Source organism: Myotis myotis, unplaced genomic scaffold, assembly GCF_014108235.1.
Source record: "Myotis myotis isolate mMyoMyo1 unplaced genomic scaffold, mMyoMyo1.p scaffold_m19_p_15, whole genome shotgun sequence".
Classification (NCBI taxonomy): Eukaryota; Metazoa; Chordata; class Mammalia; order Chiroptera; family Vespertilionidae; genus Myotis; species Myotis myotis.
Genome location: NW_023416319.1, coordinates 36,384,440 through 36,391,031, shown reverse-complemented (window position 1 = coordinate 36,391,031; position 6,592 = coordinate 36,384,440). Strand labels below are relative to the sequence as shown.

General features: G+C 43.5%; 1 pseudogene; it reads right to left on the bottom strand.

Annotated features, from left to right (window-relative positions):
- Nucleotides 1-510: 510 nt before the first annotated feature.
- LOC118670324 lies at nt 511-4,322 on the bottom strand (annotated as a pseudogene).
- Nucleotides 4,323-6,592: the final 2,270 nt, after the last annotated feature.

Below are 6,592 nucleotides of genomic sequence, written 5' to 3'. Positions count from 1 at the left end.
CCAAAAGATGCCCCTTGATCACCTGGCTCTGGCTCTGGTGGCAATTCCCCATTGGCTTATAAAGAAGCCAAAGCTTAGAAAGATAGTAACATGCCAAGGTCTCAGAGTTAGTAACGGACATTGGTGGGAACTTGGGCAGCCTACCCCAGGAGCTCAGCCTTCTAATGGTAAATACAATAATTAGTGAGAGGCCTTAAAATGAGCACTTTCTTTTAATTTGTGATTTCCCCTTGTGCCGTTAATCCTAATTTACCTCAAGGAGTTAATAATGGGCATTTTCAAGAATTTATCTACAAAATATTAATTTCAGTTTAGAAGTAGGATTAAAGATGAATCTTTCTTTCTTTATTTTTCTCACAGGAAGTATATTTAGAAGACTGTTCAAGAAGGCCGTGTTAGCAGGTTTCCCCCTATGGAGGGCTCAATGGTGGGTGAGCAGAGCAGGACTGGGGACAGACCACCGGTTCTTGAGAGCCTCATGCCGAGTGGGGTAGAATCCACCAGGAGCTCTTACACAACCTTTTTTTTTCTTCTTCTTCCAGGATCCAGCTTTATAAACAAGCTTGTTGCCTCTGAGTATACGGTCTTCTCATCAACATTTAAAATTCTACAGGAAATAAACTTTCCTTCCTTCAACTTTATCAAGTTGGCTATTTATCACAACAGAACAAAGGAGGATAGTTCTTTTAAAACCGATGCTGACATTGGCAGTCCTGACAATTAATTCCCCGGCTGTAATCACAGACATACCAACAGCAGCGTCAATCATGGCTGCAACGGCACCCACCTGCGCAAAGGACGCCCAGGACTCTTGGCAGACAAGGACTTCCCCGAAACAAGCCCATGTCCTTTTTTTCAACATCATTATGGAACATCACATATTCAGAGCCGTGCCATCCTCTAGTGAAGAGCCAGGCCTCTGAGATTTCTGTCTTCTTTTATAAGACTGTAGGGAAGTCAGCATGAATAAAGGTTGTGAAGTCTTGACACCTCTGAGTTAGTTTACAATTTATACGAAGGCGAACGTGTCCAGGAGCCACCGTCACATTTCTTCATGAACTGGTTAAAGAGGAGTCTTACGCCCTTGCTGCAGCTGGAGTTGGGGAGAGGATGTCCTTACGAATGGCCTTTCTCAGAAGAAAATGACCTGGGCGCAGGTCCTGGGCTCCTCTCCTGCCGGCGCGTGGCCTCCCCGCAGCCGCACGGTGCCCGCGGGGTGCACAGGTGTGCAAAGCAGCTCCTCAGCCAGGATGGGAGGGCTCGCGAGAATCCGGGGCGCGCGAGAACAGAGTGGGGGGTTGTGGGGGGACGAATACAAGAGAATCTGCCCGAGAATCCAGCCAGACCCGGGCCACGGCTGACCCACCCACCTGCTGAAGCACCGCCCCTTCCTACTGACAAGGGCGGAGCCTGCACGGAGGCCACGTGCCTCTGGGGGGCGTGGCCCCGAGGGGCGAAGGCCTGTCCCACTGCGTCTCCAAGTTTTGAGTTCGTCTGCTTGTCTATAGAAACATGAATCACTTTGGTATTTTAAAAAGAGGATTTTGATATTAGAAATAGAATTAATATATTGCATAGCCTTTCAGTTCTAGCATTCTCTGGCTCCACAGAAGGAAAACATTGGATTTTAACTTACATTAAATCCAAGCTAATACGAGCTTGTTGAGATTGACGTTTTTAAAGCTATTAGATTTTATAGTCATCATTATCTGATTGTCCTGTCTGCGTTGCTTATAAAAATAAAGAATAGTCGCTAATGATGTCCCAACCTACCCCCGCTTGCTTTTTGCTTTGCAAACTTTCCCTCATCTCTCCATTTTCATTCCTTTTAAGAAGTGTTTCGGCCCATCAGTCTGGCTTCTGTGGCTGTCTTCGGACTTCCATAGGATCCAAGGCACACCTAACTCTAACCCTTAACCACACTGGATATGTTGCGTTACCTGCTTTCCAATTATTATTATTATTTTTTTAATTTTTATTTTTATTAACTAATTTTTATTGTTTAAAGTATTACATATGCCTTCCCCCCCCCCATTGACCCCCTCCAACCTGCCCCAGCCCCAGGCCTTCAGCACCCTATTGTCTGTGTCCACGGTTTATACATATATGCATACAAGGTCTTTGGTTGATTATCTCCCACCCACCCACCTTTCCAATTAGAATAAAAGACCCCTGAGGCTAGAAGCTAATTCTTTCTTTTTTAAAATCTTCACTGTTGAAAGTATTACATATGTCCCCTTTTTTCCCCATTGACCCCTTCTAGCCGGGAGCCACACCCCACCCCAGGCTTTGACCACATGAGGCTAATTTTTTTAATATATTTTTTATTGTTGATAGTATTACAGATATCTCCCAATCCCCCCCTTACTCCCTTCCTCCCAGTTCCTACCCCCCCCCCACGTCTTCACTATCCTGTTGCCCATGTCCATGGGCTATGCATATAAGTATATGTCTTTGGTTTATCGCTTCTCGATGCACCCCCCCCCAACCCCACATCAAGGTATGTCAGTCAGTTCCATACCTCCTTCGGGTCTTATTTTGTTGGTCAATTCATTTTGTTCTTTAGAGTCCACAAATAAGCGAAATCATGTAATATTTGTCTTTCTCAGATTAGCTTATTTCACTTAGGATAATATTTTCCAGGTCCATCCATGCTGTCCCAAAGGGTAAGAGATGAGGCTAATTCTTAATAAGATTTTTGTTTTCCCAGGTCCTAGCAAAATGTATTTGTGAATGAAAGAAGGTTACACACTCCTTAAAAATAAAACAGAAGGTATCTCAATTTTTTAATAAGATTCTGTACCCACTTCCCAACTGAGGTGGGGGGTGGTTCCCCCAAAATGGGACAGGATAGAGACTTGGGCCAGGGAATGGAAAAACGCCCGGTGGCCAGATGTCAAAACCACTATATGCATGCGCAGTTGATCAAGGTTTGGCCACTAAGTGATTTTCCTTGGGGTGGTAGTAGTGAGCAACACCACAATCTTGACCCCATAGCACCGGCACACACTGAGATAGCACCAAGCGGCCCGACAGAAGGACAATTCCACATGGAAAATCCCATCGCCCAAACCCTTCACTAGCCTTTTCATGCAAGCCCACCTTTTCAAAAAGCCCAAATTTTCACTCAAGCCTGCTTTATCTCCGGTTCATTAAAGCAGCCAACCAGAACCAGCCCTGGATCAGCTCAGAGGACCTTTCTCTCCTCTGTGCTGCCTGCCTGCCTTGTGTTTGAGCATAAGCTTAATAAAATCAGTCTAGAAATGGCTCTCAGTTTTCCTCTCAATTTTTGTCTTGGGGAACCTAAGAACACCAATGATGGTAACGATACCAGGCAGTTCACTTGACAACAGCTGAGTGTCCTACAATTCAACTCAATTCTGACACTGTCTATCTACCTCAAGACAGCATCAGATCCTGTAAATGAAGGGCTCAGTTTTACAAGACTGACCCCAATTGAAAGTCCAGGTTATCACCTGTACTTCTACCTACTGGTTATAGATTGGAGATTCCAATGTCCCCCATTTTTTAATTTTTTTCCTTTATTGATGAATGTATTGCATGTGTCCTTATCACCACATTGCCCACCCACCCACCCACCCCCAACACTCATGCCCTCACCCTCCTATTGTCTGTGTCCATTGGTTAGGCTTATTATATACATGCATACAAGTCCTTTCGTTGATCTCTCCCCCTTCCCCCACCCACCTCCACCTTCCCTCTGAGGTTTGATGGTCTGATGGATGCTTCTCTGTCTCTGGATCTGTTTTTGTTCATCAGTTTATGTTGTTCATTATATTCCATAAATGAGTGAGATCATGTGGTATTTTTCTCTGACTGGCTTATTTCGCTTAGCCTAACGCTCTCCAGTTCCATCCATGCTGTTGCAAATGGTAAGAACTCCTTCTTTTTTACCGAAGTGTGGTATTCCATTGTGTAGATGTACCACAGTTTTCTAATCCACTCATCTGCTGATGGGCACTTAGGCTGTTTCCAAATCTTAGCTATGGTGAATTGTGCTGCTATGAACATAGGGATACATATATCCTTTCTGATTGGTGTTTCTGGTTTCTTGGGATACCAATGTCCCCTTTTGGGGTTTAATTAATTTGATAGAGGGGCTCACAGAACTCAGAGAAACTTCTGATTTACTAGATTACTGATTTATTATGAAAGGATATAACCAGGAGCAGCCAGATGGCAGAGATGCAAAGGGCAAGGTGGGTGGGAAGGAGCATGGAACTTCCATGCTCTCTGGGATCACACCACTCTCTCTCTGAATCTCCACATGTTCACCAACCTGAAAGCTCTCCAAACCCCATCCTTTGGGTTTTTGTGGAGGCTTCATAATATAGGCATGATCGATTAAATCATTGGCCACGTGCCTTGATGATGGAAGTCAGTCTCCAGCGCTTCTCCCCTACTGGGAAAGGAGGGGGGGGGACTGAAACTTTCAACCTTCTAATCACAGGCAACTAGACACCCTCAGGAAATTTCCAAAACTCATTTCATTAACATAACAAAAGACACGTTTACTTCTCTGTTACAAACAATCCCAAGGGTTTTAGGAGCTCTGTGAAGGAGAAAAAGAACAAATATATATTTCTTATTATAAATCACAATATCACACTTAATAATTACCATCACCATGAAGAACATAAATGTTTTTAAATCTTTATGGTCACGTTTTTAAGCTGTTCTGAATTTCAGATCATTTCTAAATGAATTTCTTTTTAAATTAAGAGATAGTTCATTGACATTTCCTGAGCATTCTGCAAATTCTAAGAATGTGTGCAGTCACCATGGTTTTGTTACCTGACTGTAATATGGCTTAATGTTGTTTTGAAAAATTTATCTGTATCTGTCCTAGTTGCATTCATTGTGCTAACAGAAATACCCTACATGAATTTTCTGCTTCCAAAGTTAATTTGGCAAACATCTGCTACTAGAAAATGGTCCAGATGGTTTTTGACATGTAGTGATAATAAATAAGTGGTCCTTTTCACATAGTGCATGGTGTTTGCTGTAGTTTTCTATTAAAGGGATGTGGTTTTTAAAGGGGGGAAAATCACTTAATTTCATGGCCACCCAAGGCACATGGAAACATATGTGACTCATGTGTCTAAATGCCAGACCACTTTTTATAGATTTAAATGGGGACACATTGCCAGGAATATCTCATATGTTACTGACTCATGTCTCTTTCTGATATTTTAATATCACCACATGTTTTACACATATTATTCCACTTAATCTTTTCAACAATCCTATGGAGTAGGTATTATCATCTCTATTTCTAGATAAGAAGTAGCCCAAGGTTATTATATTAGTAAGTGATAGAGCATCTGACACCAAAGCCCATGTTCCTAATCCTAATATCCACACACTCTCCACGCCAATGGTTTCTGAGTTTTATTTTCTTCACCTGCAAAGTTGCACAAAGGCACCTCGCCCCACCTCTGAAGCCCACTGTCACCTCAGATAGAGGGGCACATTTGTGCCCACCCTCCAAGATCTCAGGCACAGAAGACCTCTACTGGAGTGCAGATACTGCCTCTCTCACCCAATCCAGTGTCCCTCTTTAACATCCAAATAGCAATTTATCCCCGTACCTCACAGGACGTCTGAGATCCCTCTCTCCCTGCACTGGAACAGAGGACTGACTCTGAAAACTCTGCATGCTCCTCCCCAAGGAGCTCAGGTTTTCATCTTCCTTTTGCCAAAACCCGCTAGCACACCGAGCTGGGTTAAGAGGTTAGTCAGCACCAAGATAGTGCAGGAAATGTAACTGGATAAAGCCTGTTGTATTTACCGAAATTCCTTCCATGAGAAGTGTGGCATATGAGTGGGAGGAATATGTTAGGAAGTCCCTCGGAGATGGTTAGTAAGATCCCTCAGGGATGTGTGAAGATGGTTGCTAAACTGCCTGTTAAGGAGGGGGAGAGTCTGGTTAGCCTGAGTTTGACTTGTTGGGGGAGGTGAGCAAGTTGGAAGCTAAAGTGGGAATGCTCTTGATGACAGCAAAGAGGCTCAGGGGCCTGCCTCTGCCTCTCCCGCAAAGAGTGTTTAAATTTCCCCCCCTGAAGAGATCTTGAATGGATACTTAAAGAACAGGAGTTTGAAGAGGTACCGAAGTGAGAAGCTGGGCATGCCACCCAAGCCTGCCCTATAGTTTCCAGCCGTCAATATGGACTGAGGCGCTGCTATAATTTCTACCTTCCATGTAACTGTTTCTAAAAATTTTTAATTTTCTTAAATTAACTATTTTTTAAATTTTTCATTTATGGCATCGGCTTTATATTTTTGTTGTTGTTTTTTTTTGTTTTGTTTTGTTTTGTTTTGTTTTAGTCCTCACCCAAGAATATTTTTCCATTGATTTTTAGAAAGAGTGGAAGGGAGGGAGAGATACAGAGAAAGAGAAACATCAATGTGAGAGAGACACATTGATTGGTTGCCTTCCTCATGGGCCCCAACTAGGACCGGGGATCGAGCCTGCCACCTAGGTATGTGCCCTTGATGGGAATCAAACCCAGGACCCTTCAGTCCACTGGCTGACGCTCTATCCACTGAGCTAAACCAGCTAGGGCTATGG